Source organism: Rhinatrema bivittatum, chromosome 6, assembly GCF_901001135.1.
Source record: "Rhinatrema bivittatum chromosome 6, aRhiBiv1.1, whole genome shotgun sequence".
Classification (NCBI taxonomy): Eukaryota; Metazoa; Chordata; class Amphibia; order Gymnophiona; family Rhinatrematidae; genus Rhinatrema; species Rhinatrema bivittatum.
In genome coordinates, this window is record NC_042620.1 from 26680938 (window position 1) to 26693506 (window position 12569).

At 46.1% G+C, this 12569-nt stretch overlaps 1 protein-coding gene across 2 annotated transcripts in view; it reads left to right on the top strand.

Moving 5' to 3' along the window:
* The first annotated feature begins 8070 nt into the window (after positions 1-8070).
* Positions 8071-12569, top strand: part of EPB41L5 (erythrocyte membrane protein band 4.1 like 5) — a 327612-nt gene continuing 323113 nt past the window's right edge. For both annotated transcript variants that reach the window (XM_029605154.1, XM_029605157.1), the window contains exon 1: positions 8071-8293. The gene's annotated coding sequence lies outside the window, so the exon portion shown is untranslated. The remainder of the gene's footprint in view (positions 8294-12569) is intronic.

Below are 12569 nucleotides of genomic sequence, written 5' to 3' on the forward strand. Positions count from 1 at the left end.
TAATCGAATCACCAACTATGATGGCCAACCTGACCTTCCCTTCTGGGCAGTAGCCCTGGGAGACACATCCTCCATGTGAAAGGACAATGCACCACCTGGCGAGCAGGTCCTTGCTACAGGATCCTTTCCTGCTGTACCAGGTTGATGCTTTCCGATCATGAGACCTTCTTCCTCCAAGGCAGCACCAGGGCTGCCAGTCTGAAGTTGGGACTTGGCTACTATGTCCCTGAAGGTGTCATCTATATACCTCTGTCTATCTCAGCTCTTCCAGGTCTGTCACTCTAGCCTCCAGAGATCGGACTTGTTCTCTGAGAGACAGGAGCTCTTTGCATCGGATGCACACGTACAACTTATCACCGGCGGGTAAAAAATCATACATGTGACACAATGCAAAAGACACAGAGGCCTCGTTCTTGCTGCTGGACTGCTGCCTTAACTAGGAACTGAACAAATTTGAGATTAAGTGTTAGGTTGCTATGGGAGTAGGAATGTGACTAATTAGCATCCTTTAAATGTATTAGTAAATTCACTATATGTCTGGTAGTGGCATACAGGGGAATGATCAAACTCTCAATAAGGTGTGGGGAATTCGTGAAGTGAAGTTAAAAGGCTGAGGGTTTTTTGTTTTGTTTTAAGTGTGTAAGTAGCACCTGCCTATAAATTAAAGGATGAGCTAGGGGTGGGTGGGAGGGTTGGGAAATATAAACACACCAACATCTGTTTATTAGCTGTTTTACTGATTATTAAAAGCATAAACAAACACACTAAATAATATACCCTAATAGTTTATTTCTCCACAATATTTTTTTAAAAAATTCCCAAGCAAAACTTACTGATTCCTTTCCGCCACCAGCAAGGTGATCCTCTCCTCAGTGCTCCCACTGGATTGTGGGTTACTGAGCTCTTCCCTTGCAATATATCTTGTGCTTCTAAGGTAAATTAGTACAAAACAGTCCCTTTGGAGATTTACAGTACAGGGAATTGCAATATAAGCACCCATAGTGACTGGAAGATGCTGTATCACCAAGGCTATCACCATTGCTGACTCATCATATGCCTACACTTCTGGGATCTCTGCTGAAGCTGGTTGTCCTATACAGGTTTGATCACAATTTTATGAGACTATCAAGTATGTTTCAGTCAATAAGTGTTAGCCTATGGATAGCTTCCATTGTGAGAGATGTCAATAGATTCCTTTAGTGAGCAAATAAGAACACTGTAGGATTAGCTGACCAGGTTGAGGAGCATTCAGGTGGTTTTACTGGTAGTTTATATATGGAGATAATGACTGTATTGAAGAGCTATTTAGAGGATGGGAAGAGGAAGAAGCAGAAGAGCAGAAAGACATTGCTTTCCAGGTACATGGAAACTTGAAGATGAACACTTCTAGTAGCAGATGGCACACCACCATTGTCACCATTAGTTTGGTTTACAGAACTGATATGTAGCCCTGGAATCATGGAAGGGCAATCACAAGGGGGGGGGGGGGGGGAAGGAGCAATGGATTCAGATTTCAACTAACACGGGCCCCGACTTTTGCGGTCTGGGAGTACTGATCACAGGACTGCTTCTACTGCCAAGTCTAAAAGCAAAGCAAGTCTGCATTGCTGGAATTTTCTGGAAGGCTCCTCACCTAGTAAAAATGTTGCTAGCAGTAATTTTTTAATGGGCTTGACAGTTGCTTGGTTTTTGATTGTTAATATTTCTACCTTTTATCATAAGGATTGAGAGTAACCGCACGAACTACCCTTAAGAGAAACCTGGGGTGGCCTACATGGCACGGTAGATATTACCATGAGAAACTTGCTAGGCAGACTGGATTTATTTATTTATTTATTTAACAGTTTTTTATACCAACCTTCATAGTAGATAACCATATCGGATCGGTTTACATTTTAACAAGGGAAAACTAAGGTAACAATTCTGGTTAATAATAGATAACAAAGGAAAAAGGAATAAGTCAAAGTTACAATCAACAAGGAATGGAAAATACTTGGAGGCTTAAAGACAAGCTGGAAGGAAGATAAAGGCAGGTAGAATAAATATAACGTGATACGAATAAATTAACGGGTTAGAGCATATGCTTTAACCTGGAGGTGCCAGTGTCCATTGTTCAGGAGGAAGTGTGTCAAAAGACCTTGTAAGAAGTGTGGCTCAAACTAGTGATTATCCGGTGGATCTGGGAAGGCTTGGTGGGGCTTGGATGGGACTATATGGTTCTTTTCTGCCATCATTACTATGTTACAATCCATACAAACAAGAGAATATAGAACACTTCAAAGGCCATAACAAAAAAAAGTAGGAGGCAGTGGTTGTTGGTGACTCTCCTGCATGGGACACAGGAACCTATCTGCCAGCCAGACTTGCTGTCCAGGGAGGTATGCTGTCTACCAGGAGCCTGAATCAGAGACATGGTAGAAAGACTGCTGAAACAGGTCAGGCCCTCTGATAACCTCCCCATGCTGCTCATCCATTTCAGCACCAGTGATACTGCCAAAATGTGACCTGATTAGATTAAAAAGAACTATGTGGTACTGAGAATATGGGTGAAAAGATTCAGGCGCATAAGCGGTGGTCTTATTTATCCTTCCAGTTAGTGGTAAAAGCATAGCAAGTGAAAGACACGTCCTAGAAATTGATATGGTTGTGTGGATAGTGTCAATGACAGAGCTTTGGTTTCTTGGATTATGGTAGAGATTAAAGCAAACTATGTGGTTCAATGTATTTTCAATCTGCAATGCTGTGTATTATTTCTGATAAATTTAAAGAGATACACCATTATATGAAATTAGGGACCATCATACCACCCACTGTGCTTACAAGTTAAGACTTGTTTTTTGCACTTTGTTGGGTCTCTTTTAATCATCGGTCCAAAAAGTCCAGTATTCAATTTTTTTTAAACTTTTTTAAAATTATATATAAAAAGTACAGGAGATATAACTTCCCTTCAGTAACTGTCGGGGTCAGTAGTCCGACGCGCGTGTTTCGCAACACTGCTGCTTCAGAGACATAAACTTTTCTGACTCTCCTGATCCAGCACTCCCCATGCGTCTTACAGACAGGATTGTAGGCAAATCTTCCACGCCAGTGCTTCTTTGAGAATCGCCGAAAGTTGCCAAGGCGACTTACTGGAAACTGAAGGTCCACTATAATTTCGGACCCGACACCATTTCTCTGCTAATTTATTAGGTAATAGGGATGTGAATCGTTTTTTGACGATTTAAAACAATCGTCAGATATATTTTAAATCGTCAAAAATCGTTGAGTCGCGATACAATAGAAATTCCCCTGATTTATCATGAAAAATCATAAATCGGGGGAGGGGGAGGATAACTGGCACACCAAAAAAAACCCCTAAACCCACCCCGACCCTATAAAACGAATCCCTTACCTTCCCGAACCCCCCCAAAGCTTTTTACGAGTATCTGGTGGTCCAGTGGGGGCGCGGGGACCGATCTCCAGCTCTCGGTCCATCGGCGCCATTTTGGCGATCTCCCGTTCTCAGGCTGTCGGCTGCCACTCATAAAGATGGCGCCGATGGCCCTTTGCCCTTACCATATAACAGGGTATCCGTGCCATTGGCCGGCCCCTGTCACATGGTAGGAGCACTGGCTGGCAGGCGCCATCTTTAAAGATGGCCGCTGCCGCCGTAAAGATGGCCACCGGCCATCTAGTGCTCCTACCATGTGACAGGAGCCGGCCAATGGCACGGATACCCTGTCATATGGTAAGGGCCATCGGCGCCATCTTTATGAGTGGCAGCCGACGGCCCGAGAATGGGAGATCACTCCCGGGACCACCACTAGACCACCAGGTAAATTTTAAAATGTTTTGGGGGGCTCGGGAGGGTGGGGGAAGCTAAGGGGTCATTTTTAAAGGGTCGGGTGGGTTTTTTTTTTATTGGGCCATTGGTGCCATTTTTGAGTGGCAGCCAAAATGACGCCGATGGACCGAGAGCGGGAGATTGGTCCCCGCGCCCCCACTGGACCACCAGGTACCAGGACCACATCGGGGGTGATGTGAATCGGAACCAATTCCGATTCACATCACCCCCGATCAGATTTTTTCCCCCCCCTCTAGCTGAACCCGATCGTTAAGACGATCGGGCACACGATTCACATCTCTATTAGGTAATAGGGTGAATCCCAGCAGGAAGTGCAATTGAAGACTGTGTCCTAATCACTCACTCCATCACACTAGAAACTTTATTCCATCTCTGACCAGAAGTAAAGTTTCCAGCACATCTCTCTGCATTGGTGAGGGGGACGGGAGGAAGGTGTAATGTTTAATTCCTCATTTGCAAGGGAGTTTATGCGAGCAAAACTCCTTGCTGCATTGGGAGTAAGGTTTACACATACAAAATGTACACACAACTAGATGAAAAACTGTATTTTGTTGAATGCACCTTATTGTGTCAGAAAATTTGCACCCACCTCAGTCGGGGAAAATAATAAAATGTCAAGTTGTTTGATGGAGCAAGGATTGGAAAGAAACAAACTATAGAAATGAACCCTGCTCCACCATTCATTGCAATTAAATAAACCAAGATACAGATTTTACCTTGCAAGGTGGCTTAGTTTGGGGGTGAAATTACTGGATTTTCATAGATTTGGAAAATGCATCTTTTGAAAAAGTGTTAGTGGTCTACTCCATGAAAAAATGCACAGGCTTAAAAAAAAAAAAAAGCAACCATGGACTGCTGCATTAAACTGGCATTTTTCTGAGCTCTTTGCACTATGGAATATGAAGGGTCAAAACAAAGCAGGTACATGATAATGTGAAATGGAAGAATCCAGTTTGCTTAGCAGAGAGTCTGAGGTCGCCAGCTGGGCTATACAGAGGAGGAGGAGGAGGAGGAGGAGGGTTGCCTTGGAACACGAGGACCGCTTAACAAGTACAAAGGCTTGGAGGATCCCTGGATTTATGATTCAGTTGTTCTAGGAGGTGACTGACTTCCTAGGCTGAGACAATCTCCTGAAAATCAACAGCAGCCTGATCTGGTTTAGAGACAAGTACAGTGCCTCTAAGAACATAAGAAATTGCCATAGTAGGTCAGACCAAGGGTCCATCAAGCCCAGCATCCTGTTTCCAACATTGGCAAATCCAGGATACAAGAACGTGGCAAGTACCCAAACACTAAGAAGATCCTATGCTACTGATGCCAGTTGTACAGTTGTGAACTGCACAGCCTTTCACTGTACAGCTTTGTTACTGTTTTGTTTCACGGAAACTTCTAAGTTCCCTCATTCAAAGCAGAAAATGTTCCACCTAATCAGTCCTCACACAAAGATCTTTATGTTTGAAATCTTTATTGTAAAGCTAATTCATAACTCCTTACAAGAGATGCTTCAAACTTCTGTGACACTGACAGAGATCCTTGCAGCTGGAGAAGGCAGGGGAAGGAAGGTGTAGATTCGAGGGACGCAGGGAAAGAGAACGGGGGGGGGGGGGGGGGGGGGGGGTTTGAGGCTGATTAGTCTTCTAATGAAGCAGTGGGCAGAACGTAAAAAGCTGTTCTTGGATACTGGTTACAGGCATGTATGTCTGCTGCTGGCTTGGCTGGAACTAAACCACCGTAATAGAAATGAGTACGGAGAAAATCTCCTCAGGCTGAGCTAAGGGCGTGAACCAATAGCAGAGAGCCCTGGACCCAGTGACTCAAGAGGGAACCTGAAGGGAGGGGGCATTTGTTTTAAAGCAGGGCTCCCAGACCTCTGAGCTGGGTTACATAAGGTGTCACATTACTAGGAAGGAAGGGGCTGTGGCAAACACAGGTGAGCTGCACTACATAAACACAAATATGTACCCATTTAATGGGGACAGAACACTAGTAATAGCAGTAGCTATTTTCTAAGTCAACTTGATTAATAGCAGGTAATGGACTTCTCCTCCAAGAGCTAATCCAAACTTTTTTTTTAAACCCAGCTACACTAACTGCACTAAAAACATCCCTTGACAACAAATTCCAGAGTTTAATTGTGCATTGAGTGAAAAGGAATTTTCTCTGATTAGTTTTAAATGTGCCCCATGTTAACTTCATGGAGTGCCCCCTAGTCCTTCTATTATCCAAACGAGTAAATAAGATTCATATTTACCTGTTCTAGACCTCTCATGAGTTTAAAGACCTCTATCATATCCCACCTCAGCCGTCTCCTTTCCAAGCTGAACAGCCCTATCATCTTTAGTCTTTCCTCATAAGGGAGCCATTCCATCCCCTTTATCATTTTGGTTGCCCTTCTCTGTACCTTCTCCATCACAACTATATCTTTTTTGAGATGCAGTGACCAGAATTGCACACAGTATTCAAGGTGCAATCTCACCATGGAGCGATACAGAGGCATTATGACATGCAGTTTTATTCACCATTCCTTTCCTAATAATTGCTAACATTCAGCTCGATACAGTAAAGTGTGCTCCGTCGGAGCGCACTGTCAGCCTGCTCTGGACGCGTGTTTTCCCTTACCCCTTATTCAGTAAGGGGAGGAAAACACGCGGCCCACCCGCGGCACCTAATAGCGCCCTCAACATGCAAATGCATGTTGATGGCCCTATTAGGTATGCGCGCGCGATTCAGTAAGTAAAATGTGCAGCCAAGCTGCACATTTTACTCTAAGAAGTTAGCGCCGACCCAAAGGTCGGCACTAATTTCTTCCGGCGCCAGGAAAGTGCACAGAAAAGCAGTAAAAACTGCTTTTCTGTGCACCCTCCGACTTAATATCATGGCGATATTAAGTCGGAGGTTCCCAAAAGTAAAAAAAAGTTAAAAAAAAAAAAATAAATTTGAATTCGGCCCGCGGCTGTCGGGCCAAAAACCGGACGCTCAATTTTGCCGGCGTCTGGTTTCCGAGCCCGTGGCTGTCAGCGGGCTCGAGAACCGACGCCGGCAAAATTGAGCGTCGGCTGTCAAACCCGCTGACAGCCGCCGCTCCTGACAAAAAGGAGGCGCTAGGGACGCGCTAGTGTCCCTAGCGCCTCCTTTTCCCCGTTTTTCCCGCGTCACCTCATTTAAATACTGAATCGCCCGCACCGGCGAGGGGCCGGTGCGCGCGCCGGGAGAGCGGGCGTTCGTCCGCTCTCCCGCGGTCTTACAGTATCGACCTGATTGTTTGCTTTTTTGACAGCCACAGCACACTGAGATGACGAGCACGGTGGCAGCATAAGGTGGGAGAGGGTATTTACCTTCACTGCCAGCCTCTGCTTCCTGTTCCTGGTTTGCCTTTCAGCTTTTTGTTTTTACAGTTAAGGCCATGCCAGCTTAAAAGCTAAGGCACCACAGAAATCACCTCAGGAATTCTCATGGGAGGGAGAGACCACACGAGTGGGAGGTGAATTACTTTCTTCCTCCTTTTCTCCTAAATTTTAAAACGATCCCCACTAGCGAAAGGTACATCCACCCTCTGCTGGAGATGGAGAATGTTGGTAGGTTGATATCACTGCAGGGGGTATATATATATATACACTGTGGCAGCTTTGCTCTGTCTCCATCTTCTGGTACAAGTGCATAACCCACTGCTTCTGGATTCATCTGCTAAGAAAGTTACAAAGGCTGTAGCTGAGGCGTATGTCAGTTTTGACAGTTTAGACTGGAAGGAAGCACTGTGTGTTTTTTTTGGCTGCAGAAGGGGATCTGAGACAGTGTGAGAGGGGTAGTTTTTATAGTATGTTGGTTATAGAGGAAATTTTTTTAAAAACAAAGAACCTGCTGTCCTCTAAGATACTGGGACAGAGGAAAGATAAGGTAGGAGTTAGATTTAAGAGGCAGCGAGGAGAATGCGGAGGGAGGGTGAAACGAACCAATTCGGAACCCTCCTCTGCCTATGTCCGCCTCCCTCACCGGGCGGGGGTCCGCACGAGCGAAAGCGAGCGCGGGGCCTAGGAAGGGGCTCGCGCGTTCCTGGCATTGGTTTCCTAGGTAACAGGAAGCCCGTGCCTAGGGAGGGGACCTCGTAGGGGCTGCGCGCGTGCGCTTTGGTTGCCAGGCCGCCGCTGCCGTACTTTCTCTCTCTCCGCTTCTATACAAACGGCTCAGTCGCCTTCCGCTAGAAGAGCCTGTTGGTGCTGCCGCGAGGAAAAGGAGGGGGCCAGGGAAGCTGCGGTGGCAAAGGGACGGGGGATAGGTCTTGGCCGCGCCCCTCACCCCCTCATTGGCGGCTCGCGCTCTCTCCTCCCCTCTCATCCTGGGGGCGGGGCGGGCGCGCGATCATTCACCGCCCGGGAGCTGTACTTGCAGGTCGTCGACGCCGTCGCTCGCGTTCCCAGCGCTCGCTGTTTGTCTGCGGGGTCGCCGGCCCGGGTAAGTGAAGGAGAAGAGAGCGAGCGCCGCTCAGGGGGGGTTACTTGTCGGTCGCAGTAAAAGTTTCAGCAGCCTCGGAGGTTGCCTCCGGGTTTGTTTCGCATGTGAGGAGAAACTCCGTAATCTTATGGCTGCACGATTAAAAAAAAAAAAAAGACAAAACGCTGTGTAAAGCCCCCTCCCCAGCCCTACACTCCCTTGTAGAAAAAAAAGAGAGCTTCAGTACAGGGCGCTCGGGGCAGGGGCCGCCTCGCTGGAGGCTGTGCTGAAACCAGTCCCAGAGGAGAAGGCGATAAGGGGGGATTGGCCCAGGTCTGTGTGGGCAACAGGTCTCCGAGAGTTGGTTGCCGCCGCCGCTCTGACTTCTGCAGGGAGCGGGTCGCCCTGACTGGAGCCGATGGACAACGCTCCGCCCTCTCCATAACCCGAGGGGGAAATCCTGATCTCTGCCCGGCGTGTGAAAGGAGGCCGCGAGCTTAGCTGTGTGGCAGGATCCCTGGGATGCTGCGAGTCTCGTGGATTATACAAACCCCTTTCCCGGATTCCTGTACCGGCTGAGAAATGTGAGGCTTGTGCACCTTCCCTGGCCCCTTTCGGCTGGCAGTGCCAGAGGTGTGAGGATTGTGGTTTCTCCTCCCTCACCCCACCCGGTGAGACTTGTGGCCACCCTGTCTTTTCCTCCATCCCTGTGCCAGATATGGGAAGGCTGTGAATGTCTTGCACACCCTCCCCCCATCATTGTGCAGAATGGGATGTAGGAGGCTTGTGGTCTGTTCTCCCTGGCCTTCCCATCCTTTGAGGGTTCATCATAGTTATGGGGCTGCTACTGCAGTATTTCCCCATTAAAGGAACCCATAGGCTTGGGGGACCCTTGTAATTCTTGTGTTTCTCTCACATTATTCACTCACAAGTGTGTGTGGGTTTTGGGTTGGTTTTTTTGTAGCCAGTGAGATGCAGTGTGTCCCCAAATCAGGCATGTCCTGCCATTGTTGAGAGTGGCTAAAGGGTGGGTGTAACATGTATTTATGACCTGCGTTTCAAAATCCCTAAGGCTGATGGTAAAAGTTAAGACAACAATACAAAGGAACATAATAGCAGTAACAAAGTGAAAAGTCTAAAAACGAGCATTATGAGAAATCAAAACAATGTTCTGTGAGTAGCAGATTCCTGAGTTTACTTACATTAAATCACTGGGGCATTCAAATTATTCTAACAGATCAAACCTTCTTAGATTTGCAGAAGCTATTCTCTAGCCAGCAAAACAAGGTGCCGTCTTCCAAATAGATACTGCGGCACATGTATGCTCTATTACTCTAATTAACCAGTAATCTGTCTGAAAAAAACTTGAATTTTTTCCACTTAAGAGTGTTGGGAAGAGAGGTGCTTTAAGAAGTATTATCTTGTGAAGTTTGAAATTAGGTCTAATGCTGGCACTCTAGATCTATATTGAGCGTGTCTATATTTTAGAGTAATGAATTTTAGGATGATTTTATGTTGGCTTTCAGATATTGTGATAAATGTTAATGATAGTTGTATGACATATTTATTTTGTCAGTTACTCTTAAATGTGTGAAGTTGTTTTAGAATGATTTGTTTATATATTGTAATTTTGATATTAACCACTTTGTACATTTGGTTGGAAAAGTGGGATACAAATTAAATTTAAGTGGCTTTGGAGCACAGTTGACAGAATCTGATGTGCTGATAGGCCTAGCTTTGGGTGCAACTTACTATTTAACAGAGTTGTGCATGCTGTAAGAGTAAAATGTCTTAAAAATGGGCCTGATTCTGTCCTTTAACCCCTCTTTGGGCAGTTGCATGAATGTGCCTATATTAGGTATGCAGATAAGGCTGATGGTGGGCACAGAGATGCATGAACAGAGGTAACTAAGTGAAAGTTGATTTGAGTGAAGGACTGTTCCTAGACTAGCATTACTTTTGCACATTCTTGACTTGCATTTCTTTTGCAAATCCTAGACCAGCATTACGTTCGCATAACATGATATAGAGGTAGAACATCCAAGCCTCCCCACATACATATCTGTATTTAGTATTAAGTTCTCCCCCCTTCATCTTCAATTCCCAGTTGTATCACCTTATTTTATTGTAACTTTTCTTCTTCGAGTTATGGTTTAATGTTTTATTGTTAAGATCTTGTTCTTTGTAAACCGAGTTGATTTGATTTGTATCAGTCAGTATAAAAAAAGCCCTAAATAAATAAATATTTTTGCTGGCAAATGGGATGGACATGGCTCAATTGCCAGTGGGAATATGATGTAATTTTGGGAAAGGAAGGTGGTAGCTTTGTGGTGGACTCTCTAAATAGGTGGTGTGAGAGGGGAGGGTTCCTTCATTTAAAGGAGTATTTTAGTCTGATTTAAAAAGGCCTGAATTTCAGAAGCCTTATGTGGGTGTATAGCAGAGCTATAGTCTAGTGTAGGGGTCCCTAAAGTATGGTCTGTAGGTCACTTCTGGGTTGCAGAGTGTTTTCTACTTGCCTGCTAAACTTTCCCTACCTGCGGCTGGGAGCAAGTTGCACTTTTTTTTTTTAACCCCATATGCGGTGGGGAATGCTGAATTGCCTCCAGGGGTCCTAACTCCTAGCAGAAAAGGTCCATATGTGGCGGCAGTGATGCCACAAATGTGGAAGTACCAGCAGAGTTCCCAAAGAAGATGCCTGGGTAAGAGGAAAGGGAGTGTGTTTGGGGGGGCAAGGAGAAGGAAAGTATGAATAGGATAGAAGGCAAAAGGGAGAAACTAACCCCCTGTTAGTGAATCGAGAAGGTGTGGAGGGGAATGAGGAAAAGAGTAGAAAAGGAAGTAGAGCGCAATAGTGTGTGGAGGGGATTTGGCTGCAAAAGGGTGCATCATAAACAACTTTCCCCAGGGGACAGATAAAGAGAAATGACAGGGGGGTATTCTGTTATCTCTGAAGGACCTCTGTCCATGCCTCCTTGGTTCCACAGTATTTCAATTTCCTGAAATGGCCAGGCTGGATGGGCCTTACGGTCTTTATGAGCTGCATTATTTTGTTTCTAGGATTACAAAGGGACTCCCACCAAACCCTGCACCAGGCCTGGATATAGGCATAGGTAACTGCCTCTGTCACCAAATTTTTATACAGGGTGACCCATGGAAAAGTAGCCCGCCTCCAATACCAGTGCATTAGAGGCAGGCTACTTTTTCATGGACCACCCTGTAGTTGCCAGAGCATTGTTTTCACTACTGCCCATGCCTAAATCTGCAATTCCCGAGCCAGCCCCACATCAGCAGCATGAATTTGAGATAAGAAATTGAGCACGGGGCCGCCTCCAGCGCATGCAGCTTAAATCCGGCCCTGCCTGGCCACTTCAGTGATTTAAATTTAACAATTGGCTTCTGGCCAGTTATACACCAACAGTGCTGCTATCTAGAAGCATTTGGCTTCTCAGAAGACAAACAGGATGGTAGTCCTCACACATGGGTGACATCAGAGCACCAATGTGGAAAACTTACATCAAAGTTTCTAGAATTTTGACTTGGCCCAATGAGCATACCCTATACCACATGTGTTTGCGGGGTCCCTTTCCAGTCTTTCTATGGAGCTGTAAGCTTCGTGGTGTGAAGCTCACTTTGGCTGTTTTTGGCCTTGTGGAAAACTTTGTTTTTCTTGCGTTTTTCGCATTTTTTTCTCGTTCAATCACCGGTTCCCTCCCATAGTGTCTCTTAGGGTTTTTGGCAGTTCAAGTAACTTTTTTCTTTCGTGGTTGATTTCCCCCTGGCGGCAGTGTATCAGTGCCCTCCGGCCATTACCAACCCGCTTAGTGTTCCGTTAGTGCCCCTTTGTTTCATCCGTCGTGGTCATGTCCAGTTTTGGTAATGCCCCTGGGGCCCAAGGACCATGTCGATTATGGATCCACATGAGACATGTCCTCTGCCTAGGAGCATCTCATGCATCTGGGGTTGCTGCTTATGCACCCAGATGACTCCGAAGGGACATAGACTTCAACTCTACATGATAGAGCAGCTCTTTGGCTTGCAGAAGTCTGAGCCATCGGCATCAGCAGCATTGGCACCAGTAGACACAGTCATCGACTTTGGCAGGACCGTCTGTTCCATCGATGTCGCCAGGCGGACAGGGACACCAGAGACCAACTATCATCGATCTCTTCCAGGCTGAGGATATTGGGTTCCTCTGTAGCGTTTCCTGTCGATGCATCCCAGTGCCTGGCACCGTGCACCTGCTTTTGCTGCGATGTCCCCGAAGTGATCCCACAGCAAAGAGTGCCAATCCTCC